A 27,298-nucleotide genomic window follows, 5' to 3' on the forward strand; every position below is an offset into this window, starting at 1 on the left:
TCCTGCAAGCGCTCTCCTGTGCACAAGAGCTCTGCAATGAAATGGTATAATAGCAACAAACTTCAATGCCCACAGCCAGAATAGCAGCAGAAGGGGATAATTGCACTTGTTACAGCAGCAGTAACTTATCTCAGGGACGCTTTCCTCACTAATGAGGCTGTTCAAGTCAAAGTCAGTGCAAGCAGAGAGGGCCAGTCCTGGTGCCAGTCTGATGTCCAATGCCAATCCCGACCTCATTGCTTCGTAGCTTCCTGGAGCTCATCTTTCCAAAGCTAGCACCGCACCAACGAGCTGCCTCACGTTTATTTCTCCTTAGTAAAGCCTCCCCGTGCACGCTCTTGTTTGCTCTGCTTCCATTTGCCTTTGGCTACATGCTGGTTTCGAGGCATCTCCCAGCAGTGCCACACCTGCCATCCAGCCCCTGGATTCTTGCAGAGAATTTCATGCATGGTTGCCCCAGATGCTTGTGGGTCCTTTGGAGCACATGGCAGGCACTGCCTGCGGGGACAGGGTACAGCCTCTCCTCCAGCTGCATGGCGTGTGTCAGGCACTGCAGCAGCTGGAGGCAGAGGGAGCAATTTGCGTGCTCACCTGGAAAGGCAGAGATCCTCCTGCCCGTGCTCCCACCCAGGTGTTAAACACCACAGTATTTTAGCCTTCAGCAAGGAGCTGATCTCCCTGAATTCAATCAGTTTGCCTGAGCAGTGGCAGCGGGAAGGCCTGGAAAAGTAGAGCATGAGAAGAAGAAAGGAGGGGGAGCCTGCAACCCGTGGTTGGGCGCAGCAGAGCAGTGCAGCAAAAGCAAGCAGCATTGCTCCGGTCACTGGTGTGACCTTGAGAGCTGGGACAAGCTGTGAGGATGAGAGGGAAATCACCCTGTGTACCATGCAAAGAGGCTGGCGCTCACACAGTGGGTCAGTCTTCAGCCTCAAAATCACAGCCCGGGTGAAACGTATCCCCTCCCCTTTGCACTGGGACCTGGAGCCAATACAGACAGAAGCACAACAGAGGAGACACGGGTCTCAGCAAATCATGGGCACATCAGAAGCAATAGCTATCAAGTGTCCACTCTGCCGTGAGATAAATTCCCTCCTGTATGCACCTGGCATGCATGCAGGGGGGATGCTTAAGAGATGGGAGCCAGGACACCACCCCAACCCATTTCTAACCAGTTACAGCCAACTCTGTCCATGGAATGTGCGTCCCTCTCCCCTTGCCTTGTCCTGTGAGCACGCCCTGCATCAGTGTTTGGGACAGCGGGCACATCCAGCAAGGACGCTCCCAAACCAGCATCCCGGCCCTGCACAGACACAGCAGGGGGGGAACAAACCTCTGCTCAGCTTTCCTGCTGCCTGAAATAAGTGAGGGCTGCGGAGGATGGGAGGTCACAGCCCCACAGGATGCCCAGCACTGGGATGTGGCTTGGAGGCGGTGGCCAGAACAGCTGCAGAGCACAGGCTGTTCTGTATGGCTAGACTGTCCTCAGGATGCTTTTATTTCCAGAGAGAGCTCATTAGCTCGGCTTGTGCAGGAGTTCGTTTTTTTCCCCCTGTTACCGAGAGCTGGAAAACTCCACTGAATAACATCTCTAAGCACAGCTGGAACAAAGACAGGACACGGGGGGAGAGCGGGAACAAAACCAGAGATAATCAAAGCTGCTGCTGCAGCCTCACATCACTGGTGGGAGGCCTGGATCCCCAGGTGAAGCTCTCTCTGCCCCCAGCAGCCTGCCCTGTGCTGGGGCTGCGCTCAGCCCTGCTCACCCCCACAGCTGGGGGCTGCACTGGAGCTGGCACTGCTCCTAGGAGCTGCAGGGCAGGTCTGGGTAGGACAAAGCAGGCTGGACCAGGTGGGATGCCAGGAGCCAGGCTGGGGGAAAGGCTAGAGGAAAGTCAGGGGCTAAATGGGCTCGTGCATGCACTAGGCAAGGAAGCAGGCATTGCTGCAGGAACATGGGCACGTGCTATCGTCAGGGATGTTCCAGCAGAGATGCCCTGCATAGAGCAGCCCACAGCCACCTCCTCCTCACCAAGCTCTGGTTCTCTCCCATCCCTGCACAGCCCAGCACGCCGCAGCCAAAAATCACGTAGGAGCAGCAGGAGATAAGCCGGCTCCCCAGATACGATCTAAAGCTCCGTTATCACCTTAACCTTTCTGCGATTCATTTATCCCTCCCAGATCTGTTCCTCCCTATCAGGATCCTCCTGCTCTTCCCCTTTGCTCACCCTGCAGAGGCTCTCAGAGCAAGGGAAGCTGTGGGAGCCTGATTCAAATGGGCTGCCGCTCGCTGCAGCTAATGGGATGGACTCCGATTGACTGGCCCAAGCGATTTAAAGTTAATAAAATGTTAAAAGCAACCCTATAAATCACCAGCACAGGAAGTGACCTGGACAGGAGGCCTAACGAGCTAGCGGATGGTTTTATTTAAAAGCCATTTGTCTAAGAAGTGCAACACAAAGAGTCAAATAACTCTTAGGAAAGCAGGAATGCTGGAGCTACCCGGAGGATTAGAGAGGGCAAAATATTTATGGCTGAGGACATCAGCACTAACCAGCTCCTGCTTCCCCTTGGTTAATAGTTGACTTGCCTGCAGAGCATCACTCTGAAAACACGGGCTGGGATTGTGCTTTGGGGGGCTGAGATGGGACAGGTCAGGCCAGAGAGCTCCTGCAGGAGAGATCTGTGCCCTCCCTGCACACTGCTCAGGGCACCCACATCCTTCTGCCCACCCCAGCTGCTCCACACAAGGCATTTAACAGACAGAAAAGTTTCAATGCTCACACATTAACACACATTCCCAATGCTGCTTGTGAGGGGAAGCTTGCAAGCAAAAAAAAAAGCTTAAAAATCTCCAAGCGCCAACATTTTGATTTCTAAACCCAATTTCTACCCCTCAACCATGAACACTGATTCTGCAACAGCACAGCTGCAGTCCTTACCTCTGGAGGGCCACCTGTAGGCTGCAGCAGAGGAGCTATCAGCACAGAGGGGGTGGGCACAGGGGGCTGCTCCGGCGGCTCTGTGGCTGCTGGGGGTGGCTCATGGCTCCCAAGTGGAGGGTGCTGTGGAGGAGAAGGCACAGGGGATGTCAGGATAGGAAAGCAGAGCCTTGAGTTCCCACCTCAGCCTGTGACTGTGATGGGTTTGACTGTCACATCACTGTCCCTCAGACCGCCCTGTGCTAAGCGTGCCATGTGCCGCACATACTGTGTGCTACACGTGCTCATCCACTCAATGAGTACCTGAAGAATAAATGTGGCATCTGAATTTCCAGGCCACCTGCCTGCTTAGAAATAAGGCACTGATGGTCAGCATACATAGCCTGAATCGGGTTTGAACTTGATCAGCCTCAGCTGAAAGATATCCTACTCCCACTCTTGCTAATGGCGATGTCATCCTCTCCTTTCTTAGATGTGCTATGATTACATTGAGCAGGTAATATTTCCTCTATACTTCTTCCTCTCCAGCCCATCGCTACATTATGAATGTTTCCAGGAATTTTAGAACCCAAGCCTTAAACAAGGACTGAAATGAATACAAGCTTTGCATCCTTACAAGCTTTTATCTTAATCTATCCAAGTATTCGCCTGAATTTTCATCCTTGAATAGCTTGCATGCATAAACTTGAGTCCAATCTGTTTTTTCTAGAACATACTTGGGAAACAGCATTGAAAATAGAACCCCCGGGCAATTTAATATCAGCATTTGGCATGGGCTGCTCTGGCCACTTGGCCATGTCATATAGTTTCCTGTGGAGCTGCAGACTTAAAAAGCTGGCCCATGGTTAAGTTAGCACTTTGTATTATTATCTAAAGACCCTCGTTAAACTACCAGGATGGGAAACTCAACCCCCTTGCTATTGGAGTGAGGGGGCTCAAGACTCACTTAAGAATCCACTTGGGTACATGACAGGCATTGGTGTGGATGAGAAAACTAACGCGGGTTATCCTCAATACAGATAAAGATACAAATGTTGAGGTGATTTGGTTCATTGATCAGTTCATTTCCATTAGTTTTATTTTCATTTTTTTTTTGTTTTTATTTAACTTTTCCTGGTAGTCTTTTTCTTTTTTCTTTGCAGCTCAGTGCATTGTTTAGATGCACTGCTGCACCAACTAAAAGGCATCCCACTGAGCCTCTGTTACCATATTTTGCGGTCAGAATCAAAACCACATTAAGGGAAATTGTTCAAGAGGATCATTCTGGGTACAGCAATTGCATTTCTCTAACATCTTGCAAGTTTTAAAGGAGGAATTTTATACATAAATTGGGCCTGGCTTCCTTGGAGAGAACCTCATCCTAAAGCCAGGTTCTGATGGCCATCTATATTCAGTTTCATTGACACACACAATACAGGGGTAAGATACAGGGAATGCCAGCCTGCAGATTAACCTCCTCAAGATGGATTCTGCCAGCCCTTAATGCTAAAGGTATCTATCAGAAAGTGATTTGCTATCCAAACAGCAGGCCTGCATTTCAGGCCCACCACGATCACAGAATCATAGAATCATTAGGGTTGGAGAACATCTCCAAGGTCACCAAGTCCAACCCCAACCCATCGCACTACGCCCATTAACCACGTCTTTGGGTTCCTGAACACTTCCAGGGTTGGTGACTCCACCACCTCCCTGGGCAGCCCATTTCAGTGCCTGACCACTCAGAAAGAGAAGAAATTTCTCCTAACATCCAACCTGACCCTCCCCTGGCACATCTTGAGGCCATCTCCTCCCATTATCGGGTGTGCAGTTCAGTCACATCAATACGGCAGCCCACCAGGGATACTAAGCCTGACTTCCAGTCACATCAAGATGACAGCCCACCTGAGGGGTGAGGCCTGCCTCCCATCACACCGGGGTGGCACACATGGTCATCACAGAATCATAGAACCATGATGGTGGTACAAGGCAGGGTAGAAAGAAGGGGTCCATTAAAGTCAAACATCTCTGTCTGATCCAGATGCTGGGGCCAAGGGCAGACCTCTTCAGTGATGGGTCTCAAGCAGCTCCTCTAGGAACCAGAGGGAGGAGGGTTGCAGATGACCCTCCTGTTGAGTCATGAGGTCTAGCCCAGACCTCTCTGCTGGGCAACCTCCTCCTGGAGCCTGGCATGGACCCAGCCTCAGTGATGGGTTACCATCTCATGCCTAAGATCTCTCACATGCACACACATACAGCTGACTGGACAGACAAAGCAAAATATACTCCCCCCCCCCCTCCGCCCTTAGAAATTAAGACCTCATATTTACCCAAATAAATTAGATTTTCCACCCGAATCGATCAATTAAAATTAAGTTTCCTTTAGCCATCTTCATGGCCCTGGGTTGACGTGTATTTAAAAAAGTCCAAATGGTCGCTTCTGAGCGCAGCAAAGAGTCTACAGACAATCCTGACCAGTGGGGAATGTTTGAATTCCTTTTTGTTGAAGAAGGTCTCTTACCTTTTTAGTTGGGCACCTGGGGTTGGGAGGAGACAGCCTGCGGTTCCCCCAAGCTGTGGCACAAAACGCGCTGTCTGAGTCACAGCGCTGTAATTGCTGGAGGATATCGGGACTCTGAGGTTATAACAAGGTGAGCACAGTTTGGGATAGATCTGGCAGAAGCTTCATTAACCACGATCACAGCGATTGAATGCTCGGGAAGTATTTCCCCCTCTGCACAGTTTGCTGAAAGCCAACTCACATAACTGTTTTAGGGACATGAAAGGGGCGAGGAAAATCATCCCAAGTTAAAGGCAGGGGTGCATTGCTGGGAAGGATGGGCTCCAGAAAGTCACTTATATACCAACGAAGCCAAGTGCCCATTCATGGGAGGGAATGGTCCAAGCTCAGTGGATCCATATCGTCTCCAAAAGCACCTCGTAAGTGTGAGATGAGATGACCTTGGAACAATGCCTCCTGTTTGCCTGAACAAGCAGCAAGACCCTTGCCTGGCGGAGAAGAAAGCATCTTCACCCCTCTTCTGACCAGCTTCACCTTTGCATGCAGTGCTATTATCTCCAGCCTGGGTATGATTTAATACATTTATTTCACTGTGAGATCTCCGTGGCAGAGCTCACATCCTTTCTTTGCATCTCAGTGTTGATCAGTCGGTGCTTAGCAAATTAATAATAAAGAGAAGTCACCCTGAAAAATAGTCTCCTGTCCTCAGGAAAGTGGCCGTGCCTCCCAATCACTCCAAAGGGCACCGCTTTAGACCTCGCTGAGCAAATGGTATTTAGCTGCGGCCACCTTTTAATGGGAATGATGTGCTCCTACAAGGGATGCAGTCAAGTGTATCACATCTGAAGTCAGCCACGTGCTGCACAGCAAAAGGGCAGGAGGAAGGAAATGCTGTTAGCCTCAGCATCCAGCAGCAGCCACTCCTGGCCCCGTCCCAAGGTCTGACATCCTACCCAAAGCTGCCAGTCACATTCAGCATCCAGGTCAGGAGAAGCATCCGCGAAGCTCACCGTGGAGGCGGGCAAATATTTGCCAAGGATTCTTCCAAATCTCTAGGCCCACCACGAGCTTGCTGCAAATGTATTTGCTGATCGTGGTCCTTGCACAGATTTGCAAATGAAGAGCAAAGAAGAGCGCTGCTTCGGAGACAACTCCGCTGACTCGAATTATGGTGCAGTAATTAACACCTTGAGCACTACTGGTCCCGCTACCCGAGCTGCACGCAGCCAAGGAGTCTTTTCCTCTCATCTTGATTCTTTACCCCCAAGCTCTAGCCTGGCCAAGAACCCCGCTAATTAGCTACACTAATTAATCACAGTTTCTACTGTTTATCTTCTTGTTCTCGCACAAGCAGCCACCGCAGCTGGGTGTATGGCCGCAGTGGTAAGCCCAGATCACCTTCAAAGAGCACCAGCACAGCTCCACAGCAATGCTGGGAGGTGCCCAAGCCCTGCCACCATTGCTGGCACAGCACACAGCAGCCACCCTCCTAAACCTGCTAATCCCCCTGCATGTCAAATCTACAGCCAGGCCGTGCTGAGGACAAAGCTGACAAGCCATTACCTCTCTGCTTGCTCCCTTTTGTCAACGCTTGTTTTAAACAGGTATTTCTGCAAAAAGACACCGAAAAGAGAGAAAAGAAATGTTGGTCCGAGTGAGGCTGTGTTGTTAAATACTGAGAAATCCAAGCTGGAATCCAACAGAGGCCAAGGCTTCTGGGCTTTGACACAGCCGACAAGCTGCAGCACAATGAGGAAATGCACGCACAGAAATAGCCAGCCAGGATAAAGGATTTACTGCCTCTTTCACAGAAAAGAAAAGAATGAGCTTAAACTCTCCATTTAGGAGCTGTAAAAAAAACACACACACACACACACAGATCTGCAGGAGGAATATTTCAGCAGCGGGATTAGCAGGAAGTGAAGAAAAGCCAAATCCTCCTGTCCTGAGAACACAAGAGGATGCTGACCTTCTGCTCCAGGTCACCCCCATCTCAACACATCCTCGGGCAGCCAGGTCCCAGCACAGCTCCTTGGCACAGTGGGCACTGCAGGAACCCCCAGCCAAGGGGTTGTGCTGGTTGGAGAGCTGCTGCTTCATCGCAGCCCTATCCACCCTCCACCAGAGCCTCCAGCTATAAAGCTGAGTTTCAGCTTCCCCGAAGGTTTCCTCCATCTCAAGATGAAAGGAACTCTGGAAGAAGAGACAGGAACCCAGTTTCCCCAAGGAGTGCAGTTCAGCTGGATTATTTCTGACTAGCACCAGTCAGAGCGGAGCACTGCAGCCAGCCACACGAAAGGTCTTACCCTTCTCATGGAACCAGATCAAGTCTCCCAGCTGGAGGCCAGAAGAGCGGCAGAAGAACCCACCCACGATCCTGCTGGGAAGTGAGTTAAAAACCACAACCTTCATTTCTGGGTTTAAACAGAGCACAGTTTGCAAACCCAGCCCAAGACAGCTCCTGGCAGAGCTGCCACATCTCCCTTCTGCCACCCCACAGAAAGACAGGAGCTGCTGGGGGCTCTTCTCATCTCCCTCCCCTCAAGGCAGGACTTTCACCATCCCCAATGGACATGGTCAAGCATGGCCTTACCGCCTCCAGCAATGGTGATCATTAAGGTTGGAGAAGACCTCTAAGATCCCAACCTGATCCTCCCCTGGTGCAACTTCAGGCCATCACCTCTTGTCTCGTGATCCCGCAGCCTCCCTTGGCAGCTCATGCACTGCTTAATTACCCCCGTAGCTATGCATTGAAGTTCTTTATTGTAAGCAGCAGCTGATTTCTCAGCAGCAACAAATACTTGGGAAAGCTTCCTCCCTGGCACACGCTCTCTATTGTTCATCTCTTTCACATAAAGCGCTCCTAATGAAGAGGGAAAGAAGGATCTTGGCTTCTTTCAAAACAATCTGAAATATTATATTAAAAACATGCACCGAGTGTTGACACATTTAGTGCGTTGCTTTATAAAGCAAATTGCCCGAGCTCATTGTGAGCTTGACACTATTAAGACAGCACGTAGCTACACAGCTGGAAGGATACAGCTGCAAGAAGACCCACTTACACGAGGCATTGCTCACCAGACTTCAGGGACAGCTGAAGCCACCAGCATCAAACAGTCCCTCTGGGTCTGAGGCCCAAAAGGGAGTAGTGGAGTGGGGATTTAGATTGGATATAAGTTTTGGACACTACGGGCAGTGAGGCAGTGGTGCCCCATCCCTGCAGACACCAAGGTCAGGCTTGGGGGGCTCTGAGCACCCAGTGTGCTGTGGGTGTCCCAGTTCAGTGCAGGGGGTGTGGACCGATGGCTTTTAAGGGTGTCTTCCAACTCAAATGGTTCTATTTATTGTACATACTAAGCCTGCTAGCAATGGGCACCTGTGGGAGCACACTCCAGTGTTTGCCCCTCCACACACCAAACCCAGTCCCTTGGAAGTGAATAGATTGTGTTTGGGAGGTGCCCGTTTTCTTCTCCAAGCAGACCAGCACCCAAGGGTTCTCAGCACAGGGCAGGAAGGCTGTAGCATGCACAGAGCTCATTTAGGTGCATTTACACGTGACTTATCCTGGTTATATTGCCATCTCCAAGATCTGATCCTTAGCACAAGGTCCTGCTTCTCCAAGTCCAGCTGGGGCAGGGTACAACCATTGCACAGCCAAAAGCTGTCCTCCATCAGGAGGTGACAAAAAGCATCCAGGCAGAACAAGGGGCAACACAACAGCCCCAGTTTCAGCACAGAGGAAGGCAAGGCAAGGGAAGGACTACAGAAGCCCTGAGCACCACACAGCTGCAGACAGAAGGCAGGGCTGGGAGAGCAGCCGCAGAGGGATGGGATGTGCCGGAGCCTTCCCCTAATGTAGAGAAAATTGCTTTTGCCAACTCTCTGCAGTTTGGAAGCAATTACGTTTGGGGGAAAGCCGAGAGCACGTCTGGATGCTGCGTGTGTGCTTTAAAATGCAAGATCTGTTGGGGGATAAAAAAGAAGAAGAGAGAGAAAATGCCACTAAACAAAATGCTGTGCTGCGTTAAGTGCTGAGAGGTTGAAGTGCTGTTAATAAAGGGGAGGACAGGAGCTGGGGAAGCGCAGGGGCCAGCCCCATGCAGCCATGCAGGCACCCAACCCCTATGCTGGCTGCAGAGAGCTCCTTCAAGCTGTAGGAAACACTTCTCATGGCTTCACCCTGCAACCTTTCAATCCTCGCCCCTCTAAGCTGTTGGAATTAGAGAGGATTCCGGATTGTTAGTGTGCTGTCTCTAATGAGTGGGGCGGCAGGGGCTGCGAGGACTGCTGCCATCACTGCTCCCACACCAACACCCATGCTGTGTGCCCACACGTGCTCTGTCCTTATCTGCTCCAGGACAGGTGTGGGAGCTGATGGCAGCCCTGACAGTGCCCCTTTTCAAAGTGCCACCACTCTGCCATCGCTACGGGCTCGGAATTGAGACATGAAGGAGATTTGTGCCCGAGATAATGGCATTTATTAGACAAGCTATTGAGGACAAAACAAAAGCCAACAGTGGAGAGCCACTGCGAGCGAGGCTTTCAAAAAAATCCATCAAGAACACAAAGAGGAGCAGTGCTAATAGGTGGTGCTTCCCAGCGCTGATTAGAAAGCTTGTGCGGTCCCTTAATGGCTCTGGGAGAGAGCAGGCTGGTGTCACCAAGCATGAGGTGACAAGCACACATGAGCGGAGGTGACAGCACCAGCCTGCTGTGTCTCACGGGGCCCATGAGGACAGGGCAAGCAGAGCGAGCATGTCCTTGTCCCTTGGCCCTGGTCCCTTGTCCCTTGTCCCTTGTCCCTTGTCCCTTGTCCCTTGTCCCTTGTCCCTTGTCCCTTGTCCCCAGCTCAGTGGGGTCAGCACAGCCCTCTCCTGTTACCCCCACCTGCACATTGCGCAAAGGCCCAACCCTACAAACACACAGCATGGACTGCAGCCACTCAACATCTCTCCATCCGCTCCCTGGTGGAACATCTTACATTTCCAACTTGGGCAAACGACACAAGAAGCCACTAAGGTTCTAGTGGCCAAGGCAGCCCCCAGGAAGCCCCTCGCACACCTGACCTTGCCACCCCGTTCTTGCTATAGGGCTGGGGTGCAAATAGAGGCAGAGCCTGCAGCAGGGAGATGGGAACATGAGGGCGTCCCCGCCGCCCGGCAGCTCAGCCTGAATTTATTGCTTGTGACACGCTGTCAAAGTGAGACGCGCCTCGTTAATCAGAGCCGAGGCAAACAAGAGGGCTCCTTAGTGAATTAGGGGAAATTAGGCAGGCTCTGCTGGGTGCACCGCCGCCTCCCTTCCTGCTGGGGGAGGACGGGAGAAGCAGGGCACGATGCACAGCACTGCCCACCAAGGATGCTCTGCTTCCCCTCCCCTCCAAAAAAGGGGTACATGAGACTCACAGCACAGTCCCAGCACCAGCAGTGAAGCAGCTGCCAGTGGGCTGCCCAGTGCTCTGCTCAGGAGAGCCTGGGTGCTCATAGAAGGCAGCTCAGCCCACAGACTGGGCCAACTCCAGCACAGCCAGCATCCCTAAAAGCCAAGTTCCCCCATGGATACAAGCAGGAGAGGCAAACACCAGCAAACAGCAGGCTGTGTGCACCGCGGGCATGGATGCACACAGAGCCCCAGCTGGCACTGGGAACTCTACACCAAGAGATTCCCTTGCAGAGCTCCCCAGGTGCTTTGTTTCCCAACTCTTAAAACAGAACCCATTGACTCTTCCCAAGTGGTGTTCTCTGCTAAGGAAGAGATCTATTTTTAAAAGCTTTTCTTTTACAAATGACGTGGTTTTCCTTTGTGGGCTAGGCTGAGCTGGCACATGCTGTGCTTTGTTTTCCAACCAGCATCAGCCCTCACTGCACAAGGCTCTCTCCTCTGGCACCTCAGCAGTGCCCTGGGCTGTTTGGATAGCGTGCAACCTGCCCTGTCCCCTCTGTGCCATCAGGGATGCTGAGCCACACCCTGACAGCAGCAGCTCAACAAGCTCAATCCCTGTGCAGGGAGCTCAGGGCAGAAAACAGCTTCCAGCTCCTACTAGTGAAACCAGCTCTGTTCCAACCTCGTGAGCACCCAGCAGATAAAAGAGAAGTTGCAGCCCTAGAAGATGCCCTGGTTGTCACCATCCCAGGGCTGCAGACAGATCCCCCCATGAGCAGAACAGAGTCCCTGCACTGCAGGAGGGTGCACCCAAGCAGCTCCCACCCCTTCCCCAAGGCCCTCATACACCTGCGTGCAATGGCACAGACATGCCCCATCTCCTGGGCAGCCCCAGGGATGCTGCCTGTGGGATGAGGGCACTGTGAGCCCATTCCCTCTATGCCAAGCAGGCTGAGCCCAGCTGTCAGCAGCATTTTCCCCAAACTGAACAATAAACAAGCAGCCGTTTCAGCTTTTCCTGACGCTCTGGCTCCTTATTAATCCCCACAGTAAACACGAAAGGAAGAAAAACAATTAACCTAAGAGAGATGCTTTCCGTTTAAGGATACGGATTGCTGCTATAAGCAGACAATGGAGCTGAGAGAAGCACAGCGAGCATCACACCACGGCACCCGGAGGGGCTGGGCAGTGTGGCAGGCCCTGGTCCCTAAGGGAAGGGGCAGGGACCCCAGCCCACCCCACAGCACTATGGAACCCAGGATGACTTGCCTGAAGATGAGCCAGGTGCTGGCAGTGGCACCTCCTTCCTGCCTGGCTTTAGTTAGCAAAGGAGCCCAGAGCACTGCATCTCCTGGTAGGTCCCCTACTCATCCCACCGGAGCTGCTTCCCTCATGGTGCACCCAGCTAATTAATTACAGAGTGCAATCCAATCAGCCCGGCCATTCCATTTCACTTAAAGGCATTTAAGAGATAATGCCATGAATCCCCAGATGGACTGGCCTGACCCCAGGCTCCGGCAGCACGGGTGCTCCAGGAGCTGGCACTGCCCTGAGCCACAAGCAGGTGATGGGAAGCCACCTGCCCAGGCCGGGCACACTCTCAGTGTAGCAGAAGGATGGATCTGAAGGACAGATGCCAGCCCATCCCCTCCCTGCTGCCGACGCATGCCCTGCATATGCTCAGCTACAGTGGAGGCTGCCTTGTTCTGATAAACCACACTGCCTCACAGGCCGTCTGCCTTGTGTGCTGCAGCCAGGCTCATTGCCTGCCCAAGCTCCCACTCCTCTACGCCCCTGACCCCCCCCAAAAAAAGCCCTATAAGTGGCAGGCTGGCCCTACCTGCAGGTGCTGGAGCAGGTTGCAGAGCTGGATCCTTGCAGCCCTGCAAGGTCTCAGTGCTCTGTGCCAGCTGAGCTCACAGCCTTCTTATGTTCAATGATGAAAGTGGCTGATCTCTGATTTACTGATCCTACACTTGGTTAATTTTGCCTACCCGGGGTGAGGATAAGCTCTTGGATTTGCAGACATTTTGAGGATTGTGGTTTTAATTTCTTTTCTTTTTTTTTCTCCATTATTGTGTGTGCATGCGTCAAAAGCTCCTATGCCTTGATCCAAAGCCCAGAGCCAGAGCAGGGGATATATATCAGTTCTAAATATGCTCCCGTCACAGGTGGTATCAAAAGCTTGTTGCTGTTGCAGTGAGTGTAGCTTTATCTCGTGCTCAGTCCAACCTGCCCCACGGCTGCTTGGCTCCATCACTCCACTGCACGGAGCACAGCACAACCACTTGCACCTCCCAGCCCCTAAAGCAATGAGCATCACTACAACAACCAAACACCACGGTTCCATCCAGTTTCATCAGCTCCTTCACACCACTGGGCAAGTGAGAGCTTGGGAGCATTGCAGCATGCACAACATCTGCCCCATGCACCCCTGGGAAAGCTCAGGAATGAGGATAGGGAATAGCTCAGCACATCTGGATAAAGGATAAGATCAAATGTGATGTCCTTCCACCTCCTGCTGGTGTGTTCCAGACCAGCACTGCACAGGGTCAGGGCTCAGAGAGGTGTCCTCGTGATGGTGACACGGCTGTGGTGGGGTCCCACATGAGGAGCGGGGGGCAGCAGGATGGGGAGGAGGAGCTGATCCATACATCCCCATTCTGCAGCCGTGGTGGAGCGAGGGCAGAGGCTTTCCCCACTGTCGTGGGACTGCAGCCTTTCAGATGCTAATGTCAAGAGCTGGTTCAGCACCTCAGGGATTTGAGCAGGAGGAGGACAGATGATGCTCGGCGGACCCTGAGCTCATCCAACCTCCCGCCCTCAGACTGCTGTGCAAAGCCGAGGACCCGGAGGCGCTTTGCTCGCTCCCAGCTCCCCAGTGCCCCATGCAGCACATTGTTTCCTGACAACCAGGGCGAGAGCTCCTCGGGGAGCTGCCTGCTTCAGAAGCAGAGCAGTGCTGGAAGAGCACCGGCCCTCAGAGGACAGCACCGATGTGATGTTGTGCCACCAGCCCAGAGCACCTGCTCTGCGTCCAGACCCAAAGCACCAAAGGAACGCACTGAGAGAACCCCCAGCCTTCAGCATCCATCTCTCCTTTGCCAGCTGTGCCAATAGGATCGCCACTGGAGCCCACACCAGCTTCCATACCCTGCTACGAAGCTGCCAATTAAGCCACCGAGCAGCTCTCGGCTCAGCCTCCCGTGCACGAAACCCTCTTGTTATCTCGCACCTGCCAAGAGCTGTGTCCCAGCAGATTTCTCTCGAGCTGACACGGGAGGGTAATTAAACCCCTCTCTCTCCTCCGCCAGCAGCGCAGCGGATGAAAGCGGAGCCCTGGGGCCCTCGGGTCGTCGTTGCGGTGGTGGGCTGCCGTGCCAGGCAGGCAGCACGAGGGGAGGGGGCAGCTTGAGATTCGCCCTCATTGGGAAAGGGACTCGTGCCGAGCAGGGCGGTCACCTGCTGCTGCAGTAACCGAATGGCAGCGGATCAAGAGCCATTGAGGGCACCGTCCCCGAGCCGCCGGTCCCGGAGCTCCAGGCGCGATGCTCCGGGCACCCTCCCTGCCTTCCGCAGCAAGGGAAAGGGTCTCCAAAGCACGGACCGCTGCCGGCAGCGTGGAGCTCCCCCCGCCCGCGGATACCCGGCAGCTCCCCGGGGACACGGCGCTTCCCTCCGCGCCCGGACCCCCATCTCCCACCGCCGTTTTACCTCCGATGGGCGGTCTGGCGAGCGGCGCCGCTCTGCAGCTGGGCTGGGCTCGGCGGGGCCCGTCGCATCCTCCGCCGCTCCGGCTCCGCCCGGCTCCGCGCTCCCCGGGCACCGCGGCAGCGGCGGGGGCGAGCTCCCGCCCCGGGGCTGCGGCTCCGGCTGCGGCCGGCCCCGCACAGAGCGGCTCAGGCTCCGCTCAGCCGCCGCCGCCGCGCCGGGCACCTCCCGCAGCAGCCGCCGCCGCCGCGCCCCCCGCCCGCCCCCAGCCCCCCCCACCTCCCGCGCCTCCCGCGCCCGGCCCCGGTGACAAATGGCGGGGCAGCCTGGCTGGCTTTAAAGGGAGAGAGCCGGCCGTGCGGAGCCCCGGGTGCTGGGAGGGCGCTGCGGTGGAGCCCCGACCCCTCAGCTCAACGATGGGAGCTTTACTCCCTTCGCATCCGTGGGTGCAACGAGGCGTCGGGGCTCAACCGCGCCCCTGACTATGGCTCTGCAAGACCGCCTATGCCTTTGCACGCACTCATTCGTGAGACCCATCGCTGTGGGACACGCGGGGGCTGTGCTGCGCCCCTTTGGCACCAGCCAGTCCCGTGCTGCTGTGACCTTTGAGGCTCCATCCAGCAGCCGCTCCATTCGGGGTTGTGCCTCACAGCGCACGGACCGGGTTTGGAACGATTCCCACCCCGCTGGCACCGGGATAAGTGAGGAAAAGCACCTGCAAGGAGGATCGTAAGGCAATTAATGCATCATATTAGCAATGACGTTCTTATTCCAGCTCCACTTGTTATCACAACAAGCTTCGCTCCAGTCCACCATGATGCATAAAGCAGCTATCTCCCAAATCTGATTTCCTGTTTGGAGATGATCTCTAGCTGAGAAATTACCTGCTCTCGAAGCTGATTAGAGCCCTAATCAGCAGATTCTTCACCGGCCCTTTAGGCAGCCCCAGAATACAGAAGGAGCTCACGGTAATTTCACGCACGTGTTTGCTCAACCCCAAGGCACGCCAAGGGGACGCAGGGAGCAGCCTGCCAGAGCCAGGGGAGACAGAGGAGTCACACTGAGGTGGTAAGCATGGGGCACTACAGAGCACCTCGGGCACCCCGTGTCACCCAGGGGCCTCCAGAGCCCTCCTGGCGCTCCTTACCCTTGCATCAATGCACCCTGAAGCACTGGGACAGACACACCGCCCCCCCTTTCTCTATCTCTGCTGTGTTCCTCCTCTCTCCATACCCCGTCCCGTGCCATTTCCAAAGCACTGAAGTATTTTCCTCCTCTTCCTCTACAGCGCCACAGCTCTCATGGTTAACATTTTCTCTCCTGATTTCCAGCTTGCAACAGCCAGTTTAAGCATATTTGTTCTTGTGCCAGCACAGTCTTTTAGCTTAAATGGTTCTTCTCTGTACCTGGTGTTTTCTTGCTTGGTATATTTATGGGGAGCAATCAGATCACTGCTTTCTCTCCCTTTGCTGGGCTCAACAAGCCAAGTGCTCTCAGTCTCCTCTCACAAGCCAGGCTCTCAATCCCCGGCCACGCAGAGTGCTCTGCATTGCTGCCATACAAATCCATCTCACCAGGTGCTCTCGGTGACACACGGAGCCTCTGTGCCCTCTATGCTCCGTGCCACCGCCACCCTGCCAGGGTCCCACCATGGGCACACGGCCTTTGCATGGCTTCAGCCCACGAGCACAGGCGGGAGATGGTATCACCATGCTCCGATGGCCACTAATAACTTTACCTCTGCTGTGCTATTCTCAGCAGAGATAAACCTCCAGTGTCTGATGAGCCAGAACAGAAATATCCAATGGCTCTCCTTTCTTTTCTATTTTTGCTGCAAGCTGGTTAACCCTGAAATCCAATTACTGCTCATTATTCGGTGGAACTTGCCTCTTATCAAACAGGCACACTGCGAGGCCGATGCACCGGCTCCCGGTGCTAATGGAGCTGCAAATTACTGCTGCCAAACTGATGGACGGGTGGGTGTGAGCCCGGGGTCACTCTGTAGGAGAGCTGCCAGCCCTGCGGTGCCATCACAGGGACGCGGGTGGGAGATGAGCAGCCTTTCAGTGCAGCTACATGAGAGCAAACCTGGCACGGACACAGCACTGCCCTGGGACAGCCCCAAAGTGTCCACAGCACCCAATGCCTTGAGGATTGAGCGATGCTGGTGCAGCCCTAGTGGATGTCGGGGCTGTGGGCTCAGCTCCCAGCACAGCACGCAGCAGGAGATGAGCTGAAGAGTGCTCGGAAGCTCCAAGTGTTCCTTTGCACCAAACGGCTTCCCCCAGCCCTGCACTGCGAGAGGAATCAGAGGGAGCAGATGAAAGAGCAAATCTAATAAAGGGAGTTTTAATCAGAGCAAAAGTGAGTGTGTGTGTGGGGGGGGGGGGGGGGGGGGGGCACAGCTCAGAGTTGTACACTGGCTGGGAGCCGGTCCTTCATTATCACAAACACATGATCAGAACTTAATAGTGTTTGACGTTTCATTAATTTAACTCAGGGGTCTTGGGAATAGAGAGAGAGAAAGAAAGAACATTATTAATTTTAAAGACCTCCTCCCGGAAGGGCTCATGCTGAAAAAGAAAAGAGAAACGTTAGAAGAGAACTGTTTCTTTATGCTTTCCCCACTTTCCCCCTCTGTCTTTTCTCCTCTGGCTGCAGGAGCTTGTTAGCCATCAAAAACCCAGGGCTGGGCTGCAGAGCCCTCCTAGCCCTGTAAGGCAAGGGTAGGATGGATGGGATGCCCTGAGCATCACCCCAACCCCCTGCACAGCACCAGGAACTGAAATAGCTGTCCCCAACCCCAAAGGCACGGCAGCGGCAAGCAGCGCTTTCATCTCCGCTCTTCGCTCGGACCTGGTGGAGCTGGATGAGAAGCTGCCAAAAATAGGAGAATGAGGACACCGACTCTTTTGTGAGGGCTTGCTGCACTTCAAGGGGAGGATCTGAAGGGAGGCAATGGGAAAAGGATGGCGAGAGGCAGCACCAGGCTGTGCTGGAGCCCAAGGGAACTGCTGTGCTTTGGAATGCCGCAGCATCCCAGTGGGACATCACCCCTTCCAAGCCAACCCAGCACCGTGCAGGAGGAGGCTGAGGTCTGGATGCTGAAGCTGTGCCTCTCGTTCCCTTTATATTGCCACCATCTGACAGAGAAGAAATACAGAGAGGATATTTACGAGCCCTCCAATAGGTTGGTTTGGCTCCGGGCGGGCTGCGTTTCAAGCACCTCCACCGTTAGAAAGCATTAAGAGCATCCAAGATATTTACAGCACTGACAGCTGGAGACAGACACAGGTTACATCCTCGTGCACCTGGAGCTTGGGTATGCTTGGGTGCTGCTGCCCAGTGCTGGGATTGTGGCACCCATCCTCCTCTCCCACCCTCCCTTGAGCTCGTGTTTATTTTCCTGCTCTGCTTTTGCATCCTATTCATCTGTCTCTCCTGCCATTTCTCCTCCCCGATCCTGAAAGCCTTGTCAGTAGCAAACAGAGCGAGCCCCGCATCTCCCAGCTCTATTTACCAAATAAGGCCTGGAGTCAGATTTTATTTCAGAACAGGGAAATGAACTGGATGCAAGTAGGGCAGGAAGCTCACTGTGAATAGCAATGACGGCAGAGAAGACGATGTGCACGGAGGGACAGAGCCCCACAACCCCCTGTTTACCCACCCAGGGGTCTGCAGAGCCAGGGTGGGATATGTCCCATGCTGTGGGGCCAGACCCTGCACCATGCCCCTGGTGGGTGATGTGCCAGCGCTAACGAGCTGCCTCCTTCCCCTGGCAGCTCCGCAGCGAGTCGCTGACGAGCCTTCCTTGGGGGCTGCTTGAGAGCTGGGATGCAGGCAGAATATTTTACAGCAAGCAATAGGAGCACGGTAGATATTTCCGCATGCTACAGTGAGACCTTGTACAGGACGGCCAGGAAGGGGCCTTGTGCTGGGAAGGCTGTGGGGAGGAGAAGGGCATTTCCTACATGTCCTTGTCAAATATCCAAAGTCTGGACAGGACAGAGGGTTGCAGTGGCCCTGCAGAGCCCCTGTAGCACCCCAACCCCTACAGGGGCTCCTCCAACCTCCCCCTGCACATGCTTGCCCACACATGGCTCATGTGGGTGTGTTGCCTGGTGGCAATGGGATAAAAAGTGACCAAAAATGTATTTTTTGCAAAACAGCTTTTAAAGAGGTGCCTGGCCCCATGCCCGACAAAGTTAACTTCAATTGATTCAAACGCATTTTGCTCCAGGCCCTTCCTGGCTTTTCCAGAGCACCGTGCAATATCGCACCACCACGGCCACTAAATTCAGCTCACTGTGTTCCAGACAGAGAGATCCCTTTGGTATTACCTTTCCCAGAGTCACATAGGTTGCCCAACAAACCTTCACCTTGCTTTAAAGGTTTAAAGGAGGGTTATTGCTTTAAAGAGGTGCTTTTGGCCTTAAATCCCTTTTCCTGGGGGAGCAGAAATGATTCCGGCCCACGTGGCCAAAGGAAGAGCATCATCCCCTGGTGGAAACGTGAATTATTGAGGTCTAGGGGTTGGCGGTGCACCCAGTGCGGGCACCCGGTGAATTATTCACAGCCTGAATTTAAGTGGTTCCTGAAATGAAGTGCTAGAGAAGAGCACCCTGAGGGGTTCCGGGCTTGTTGGACTCCAGAAGAAAACAAAGGGAAGGAGTGAGTGCTGTGCTCCAGCTGTTTGAAGTGAGGATACAGACAGGGTTGGCCCAGCCCTGGGAAGCCTGCCCAGAGTAGTGCTGGGATGAGCTCCCCATCACTCATGGAGCTCCTTGTAGCAAACCCAGACCCCAGGAAGCGGATCCAGCCCCTCCAGCACTGCCCTGGGAAGCTCTCTGGAAGCAGCCGTGGGCCCTCCAGCACTCTCAGCCCCCGCTGATTGCAATCAGCGCTTCATTCACATGCTTCTGTTTACCCATTTTCCAGGAGATCTCATCCTAATGAGGGAGCCAGGCAATCAGGCAGCCTCCTGGGAGGGAGAGATGCAGGGTTGCAGGTACCTGGCAAGCAGCATCCAAGCATCTCTGGCCAGGTATCACACATTCCCAAATGGGTACCACACATTCCTGGCCAGGTAATATGCATCCTCAGTTGAGTAGTGCACATCTCCAGTTGGGTACTGTGCCTTCCCAATTGGGTATCACACATCCCCAGTTGGGCTCTACTCATCTCTTGTTGGGTACTGCCTATCCCCAGTTGAGTACCACACATCCCCAGTTGGGCACTGCTCAGCCCCTGCTGGTTAATACACACCCCTATCTGGGAAGCACACATCCCTGGTTGGGCACCACTCATCCCTGTTGGGTACCACATGTCCCCAGTTGGGAACCACACATCCTTTGTTGGGCACCACTCATGCCCAACTGGGTACTGATCAGCCTTGGTTGGGCACCACTCAGGTCCCTTAGGCACTACTCATGCCCTGCTGGGAAGCCCACTTCCTTGGTTGGGTACCACGCAACCCCAGTTGGGTACTGCACATCCACAGCTGGGTAATGTACAACCCCAGTTGGGTACTGCATATCCCCAGTTGGGCACCACTCATCTCCAGTTGGGCACCGCTCATTCCCAGTTGAGTACTGCACATCTCCAGTTGAGTACTACATATCTCCAGTTGGGCACCACTCACCCCCAATTGGGCACCACACATCTTCTGTTGCGTGCCACTCATCCACAGTTAGGCACCACTCATCCCCAGTTGGGTACTGCATATCCCCTGTTGGGCACCACTCATTTCCATTGGAGTGTTTTGCATCCCCAGTGGGGTACCTTGGCTGGGTATCATTCATCCCTGTCTGAGCACTGAGCTGCAGGAGCTGAGATGAGCCCCCAGGTCAGGGCATAGCTTAGGCCAGGATCTATTGCACATAACACAGGTGAAGGAGATGGATCTGGAGGGGGAGGCAGGATGGAACAAGAGGGATTTAGCAACAAGGCAAAAAAAATAGCCTTAAAAATATGGCAAGTGAGCAAACAGCACTGGTTCCCAGCACCAGGAGGATGAGTTAAATCCTGGCTGGTGTAATTCAGCAGAGATCCCAGGAAGCCGTTGGAGCTGCAGTAATTTACAATAACTGCTGGTTTAGCTTGGCTGAAATGCTGGGTTTTATAAACGTCGGGATTGGGGTGCGCGCCTGCGAGCGAGGGGAGGAGAGGTAAGTGGGGAAGGGTTTATTTACGCTGCAGCTTAGGAGCTGCTTCAACTAATTTGGAGGCAGGTGAATAATTAATTGCATCTTTAAGGAGCCCAGCTCTTAATAACCCTCCCCACGGTGGTTGAGCACAGGGAAGGGGATGATGCTCTGTGCCCCCCTTGCTTGCCAGCTCCTGCTCTGCTCTTCCTGCCACCCAGCTGCTCCTGACACCTGGATCAGTCACATCAGCGCCGTAATGACAGCACTGTGAGATAGACAGGGGGAAAAGAAAACCCATCCTATTAGTACATGGAAAATATTTATATCACCTCCCACTCTCTGAGGTGCAGGCTGCTAATTGAGCACAGAGGTGGGTTTGCCTGCAGCACCCAGCCCTTAGAGCTGCCCTATATCCAACATGGGGCAGAACCCAGCCCCCAGAGCCCACATTTGGGGCACACGGGTGCTGTAGATCAGAGAAGTTCCTTCACAGCAGCACTGACAGCTTTTCTAAGGCTCAGTCTCCCCGGAGCTACTAATAATTACTCCAGACCCAGACATTAAAGCACCACCAAAGAAAAAAAAAAGGGGAAAAAAAAAAAAAAATGGGTTTTAATTAAAAAATTAATTTTTCCTGACAGACATGTTGATGCTAACTTGGCACGGGGTTCACTGGGGAGAGCAGAGCCCTACTGCAATAGGGCTGTGCAGTGCAGGCATGGGGCTCCCCACTAACAGGGGGCAAATGATGCCCTGTGGAACCCCCTGCATCCCCTCTCCATCCTTCTATGTCCCAGGGCAGAGTTAAGGGGATGGTGCCATGGAGGTTGGCTGCTACAAGAGGGGACATCCAACACATGGCCAGTGGAAACGCTGCCATTTCTCAAAGGGTCCACTATGGGGAATGTAGGAGTGCAGACCTCCTCAGCCCCAGCTCTGGGGTGGGCATCCCAATGGCTCCTTCCTCCTCATGAAACTGCTGCTCATTCACTCTGCAGAACCCTGCACCCTGCTGCAACATCCCTGCCAGCTGTGACCTCATCCCCCAAACCATCGTCTTCAGAAGCAAATTAATAGGAGCAGCAATTAATTAATTGCAAATAACCGCTTGCTGCTGCATGTGAATACCCAGGGCCAGCTGCAGCCTTGCTCCAGACCCCGCTCCTGGAGCTCACAACCAACCCCAAATTGCATCTGACACCAAATTGCAGCCGACCTCTTGGGGTCCTTCGGTGCATTCTTCAGGCCCGGCACTGAATCCTGTTTTGCTGGTTGTTTTTCCCCTTCACCCCGAGAGAACTTCATCAGTCTTGGAAATCATCAAAAAGAAATGCAGCTCCGATGCTCAGCGAATGCAGTTAAGTTACTTCCTGGCAATATAAACCGTGGCTGTAAAGTCAAACATTCCTCTGCCATAACACGAGACAAAATGAGGGCTGGGAGGGGGAGGAGGAAGCAGAAAGAGCCCCATCTCAGCTCCTAGCACTGAGATGTGACCCAGGTAGGGCTTCTCAGGGCACCTCTCATCACCAGGTGGCCCCAGGACCATCCCATTCATGACCCCAATGTGTTGTAGCCCCTCTGCTCAGTGTCACCCCCCACTGCTGAGCCCTTGGTTTGCTCTCCTGCTTTTTACATCTCACTTTATTAGTGCTGCCTTGGAGCTGTGCACAATTACGAGTATATTAGTGGCTAAATAAAAAAGAAAACACAAGCAGAACTCACACCCAGCTCTGCAGCAACACCAGAATTAGCCCTGGCTGCCTTTAGCTGCTTATATTGATTACCCTGCCAGCTGATTTGAATAATTAAGGCCAGATGGACCCTATTTATACGTTTATGGGAACAACCCTAGGAGTATCCCTTAGGGTAAGTGTGGGGGGTTGCTGTTGTGTTTGCCTCTGCTGCCTGGTCCCACCCTGTTGCATCCCTAAGCAGTGCTTCTGCAGCAACCCGCAGGCAGCCGGCAGCGTTAGTGCTTCTCTTTATCCAGGAATAATTGCTGTTGGTGTGCTGATACCATCCCTTATACAAACAGTGCTATAAAGGCCAGCCAGCCGTGCTCTGATGGCAGTGAGTAACTGGAGCTGGTGGTGGCAGTGGGTGAATGGAGCTGTGGTTGGGACAGGTGTGTCCCTAGTGCTCAGCCCTATTCCAAGGCAGGGAGGTCACCATCTGACCCTCAGCATCTCTCCAGGCTCCAGCAGCACATCACAGCAAGCAATTTGCAGGTGTTTATTGTCTGGGAATAGCTGTCGGGCCTCGCTGGGTTTATTTATGCATACTTCCCAAACCTGGAAATAGTTATGTATACAGGGCCGGTGCTGTGACGTGCTCCAGAGCTGGTGGGCTCAGCCCTGCAGCAGCAGCTGGGGGATGTTCTGCAGCTGTTTGTCCCTGTCAGCCCAACACCTTGGTGCTGAGGGGTGACACTTTGCTGCAGCCCTGCTCCCCATCCAGAGCTGTACCCATGTGTGGGGTATTGCCAGGTGCAGAGAACAGATTAGTACCCCCTGGCCTGGGTCCCTCCCCTCTGGCTGTTCCAGGCTTTGCTCCTCATCCCATTGCTCTCATGTAAGTGCTTGCTGCCCTGCTTGGTATTTCTTTCCATGCCAGCTTTTTCACTGTGTCCTTCTCCATTAGTCACAGGAATTAGGGAAGACAGTTGGTATTTCATCATTAGATGTATCACATCCAATAAATTGATCATTATTCTCCGATGATTAGCAGCTCAGTTTCCATCAGTTTGGAGCAATTCTACTCTGCTTTTTTTTCCCCCTGCCTTCAAGCAGCAGCAATGCTTTCTCTTAGGGTCTGTTCTAATCAAAGGATCAGAGCTCTGGAAATGTCCTTTGCACACGTGGGAAGGCTGTTCTCCCTCTCACAGCGAGCGACTTTGAAGCACTGCATGCAGCCATGCACTGTGGTGGTGCCTGACCTGCTTTCCTTGCAGCCGCCTACGTGTGCCCCCGCTCCTCTACTGGATCCTCCGGAGCCCTCCATGGGGTCTGCTCCTTGCCTTGGCTGCCAGTTACAACACGGCGGTGCTCTCCGTTTTGGGGCTGTTTGGAGCCATTCTGAGCTATTTTAGGTGCATTGCTCGCGTTTCCAACTTGGGGAAAGCCTCAGGCCGTGAAGATGCACAAAGCAGAGCCTGTGTCTGGGGCGGGAGGTGCTGTAGGGTGCAGCCAGCCCCAGCCCCGAGCTGCTGGGGAGCGCAGGGGAAGCCATTTCGGGCGGCATCTGCGCAGCGCTGCGCGTCTGTGCGTTCTGGAGTGCCATCTGCTGGCACCCGGCCCACCGAGGTGCCCCCAGAGCAGCTCCAGAACCCCTTTGTGGGGAGCTGAAGACCTCACTGCACCCCAAAACCGACCCGAATGGGGAGTGCAGGCAGCCCATGTGCCCTCTCCGCTTCTCCGTGCGATCTGCTTTGGCACACCCATGTGCCACGCAGTGCGTGGCTCCTTGGCTTGGGCTCCTGCATCCATCAGCTCTAAAGCTCCAATGATCCGACTGGAGCCCGTTCTGAGTGAGCACATAAATCCAGTTTAGGATCCCGTTCTCTTCTGGCTGTGGAATGAAGCCTGCTTCACTAAGGGCACAGATATCTGTGCGTCGCTATGCCCTGAGGCATCCCAATGCCATGGCAAAGACCACAGAGGCCAAGTCCCCTCCCAGGAAGTAGCATTCAGACCTCCACATGCAGTGTGGAGCCTGTAGATCCCCCGGCACCAGCTGCAGAACACCTGGAGAAACTGGAGCAGGGCCACAGGAAGGGAAGGGCCAGGCTGGGGGACGGCTCACCAGGGAGAGCTGGGTCCTCTGTCATCTTGGTCCTTAAATGTTGAGCTGCAAACTCACATTTCCCAGCCAAAAACACCTTTTGCACCAACGCTCCCCCATTTTGCGTGGTTACAAATCAGCAGAATGGGACATTCCTGATCGTTTCTGAACATCTGCTTTCAAAATGGGGAGATTTATCAAGTCTGACCTTCCCTGTGCTCGCTTTCGCTTGGATGGAGGAGCAGATTCCAATGAAAACCCACAGGGCTGCTCTGAGAATCATCCCCGTCCTCAGCAAGGCCCTGGTACACTCTCTCCTCCCAGTGTTACTGATTGCCCTGGTGCATTCTCTCCTCCCAGTGTTACTGGTTTGCACTGGTAATTGGCTGGGTAAGAAATAGGCTTGATGATCTTGCACTGCTGGCACTGCTGACACTGGTTTTGGGGAGGTGAAGTCCGTGGTCCCACCAGCCCCATTTGTCCCATAGGAGACCTTGCCCCATGTGGATGAGGTGGGAGGATGGCACTGAGGAACGGATACTGACAGAACCGTGGCTCTCGTTACCATGGCAATTACCACAGCCCTCAAATGATGGCATGTCACCAGGTGGGCAAGGGGACATCCCAGCACCCTTCCCATGAGCCAAGCTCTGACCCCACACCACACATCTGGGGGCTGGCAAGCTGGGCTAATTGAATGTTTCTGCCTTCACATCTCCCTTCCCAGCAAATAAAACCAGAGTGAGATAAAAATCTATGGTGCTTAAAGGGGACGCTGCCAAGTAAATTTTTATCAGCTTTCATTTGCATTTTGCTCTCATTTTGCTGGCAGCTCTGTCTGGGAACTGGGAACAGCATTTTCCCCCTGGCTGAGTGCTGCCCATGCTCCAGCTGGCAGCCCCCTTCCAGCTTGCTCTATGCACACCCAGCATCCAGCGCACGGAGCCCGTTGATGTGCAAACCCCAGTGGGGACACTGCACAACCAGAGCTTGCTTTGCCCCATGAAACCCCGCACGGCTGCTTTTGGCTGCTCTGGGCAGGGCTGAGGGCTCGCTGCGCTCTTCTCCCTGGGCTGCAGCACTGCTGCAGGTGGGAGTGCCACAGGTGGGGGTGCCACAGGGAAAAGGAAACACCGTTCGTCCCACTCTCGTGAACATTACGGCGAGTCTGGAGCTTTAATTTATACCCCGGCTCCCGGAATTAATAGCTGGAAAGAGAATATTAGCTTTTGCTTAAAAGCCGCGGATTTCAGCCTGAGACATCCCCGCTACTCCGCCCCATCAATCCTGGCAGAATTACAGCCCCCAGAGCCGCAAACCCCGGCGCCGCGCTCACGCTGGGGGTCCTCATCGGGATGAACCAACGCAGCTCCAGGAAGGCCCTCCCCGACCCCAGACATCCCTGCACCGTTTTCCTTCTGTTCACCCCCGACCGATCCTCAGGGACCAACTCCATAGCAGCTCAGCCCTTGTCCCTAATTGCTGCCCACTTCCCCGCCGGGGGTTGTCCCCTCAGCCGCGGAGCGCTGGTGCCATCTCCCGGCACCGCGGGTCCCGGCCTGGGGGGCACCGCACGGCGGCCGCTGGAGCTCCTCGTCCCAGCCGGTTTTGCTCGGTTCTCTCCCCTCGCCGGAGCTGCCGAGCGGCCAACTCCCAACAGCGGCGTTGAATGCGCTCGCTGCTGCCAGCACCGGATGGGACAGCCCAGCCAAACGCTGCGCTCTCCAGGCAGACCCTGCGGACACCTAAGTCAGGCTGGGGAGCTCTGAGCGCCCGGTGGAGCTGCGGGTGTCCCTGTTCATTGCAAGGGGTTCCATTCCAACTCAATTCTAGCCCCCTGAAGGTAATGGAGATGAGGCCGGGATGGTGTCCTCCTCTCCATCCATCCCAGGGGATGAGTACAACAAGGACGGAGTGAACGTGAAGGAAGGCAGAGCTCCTCACAGCCCTGGAGATGAAGAGCAGGAAGGGGAATACTTGGCAAAATTGAATCTGTACAAATCAGCAAGTCTGGATAATATGTAACCCACAGACTAAATAGAATTAGCTAATGAACTTAGCGAGCCCCTGACGATTATTCATAAAAAGTCAGCGAGAGAATGGCACATCCCGGGTTTATTTAATGTCTTTATTAATGATCTGAAAGCAAGAGTAAACAACACATTAATTACGGCTGCGGATGACTCGGAGCTGCAAGGTGTTGCAGATGCTGGCAAAGTGGCACCGCGGGCCCTAACGAGGTTGGAAGTAATGCAGTGGGGAGCGAGCTGAGCATCATCCATCAGCAGGATATATCCTGGGGGAGTGGGAACTGAGACGCCAATGGGAGGGAGGAGGGAAGTGTGAGCTTCATGGGGTCTCAGCACGGAGCCTGGAGTTGGGAGGATGGAGAGAGGAGCCCAGCAAGTGGGGCAAATGTTCAATGTGGCCCAAGTGGAGACACTGCATCACCCAAGGGTGAACCACTGGCTTGGCACCCCAAGGCTCCAGAATGGGGAGCGAAGCCTTCGCTCAGTGCCGTCATGCTCAATGTCCAAGCACCGCCTGGCACCCCCTGTCCTGCTGCAGGCCCTTGGCAGCCCCTTCTATGGGCGGCAGCACCCGAGGGTGCCCGCTCAGCCCCACAGCCCCAGGGAGGGCACTTCTGTTCTACCCTCGCACCGCCCTGGTAGGAACAAGGGCGCTTTGAGAGCAGGGTGGGCCACGGAGCGGGAGGCCTCTAGCCCTTTAAGAGGGGAAATTTGTAATCCGAGCGAATTCCTCCTTTCTGACAGGCTGGAGAGCCGCCGGTCCCTCCCTCGCTGCACTTTATTAAATATAGTAGTGGAGCCGCCGTCGGC

General features: G+C 54.1%; 1 protein-coding gene across 3 annotated transcripts in view; it reads right to left on the bottom strand.

Annotated features, from left to right (window-relative positions):
- The window catches only part of LINGO1 (leucine rich repeat and Ig domain containing 1), a 97,338-nt gene extending 82,647 nt beyond the window's left edge, over positions 1–14,691 (bottom strand). Inside the window, exons 1-2 of one of the 3 annotated variants that reach the window (XM_072345338.1) lie at positions 14,533–14,691; positions 2,940–3,062 (exon numbers count right to left, since the gene is read on the bottom strand). The gene's annotated coding sequence lies outside the window, so the exon portion shown is untranslated. The remainder of the gene's footprint in view (positions 1–2,939; positions 3,063–14,532) is intronic. The other 2 variants (XM_072345337.1, XM_072345339.1) reach the window with 2 other exon arrangements.
- Positions 14,692–27,298: the final 12,607 nt, after the last annotated feature.

This window comes from Excalfactoria chinensis, chromosome 10, assembly GCF_039878825.1.
Source record: "Excalfactoria chinensis isolate bCotChi1 chromosome 10, bCotChi1.hap2, whole genome shotgun sequence".
Taxonomy (NCBI): domain Eukaryota; kingdom Metazoa; phylum Chordata; class Aves; order Galliformes; family Phasianidae; genus Excalfactoria; species Excalfactoria chinensis.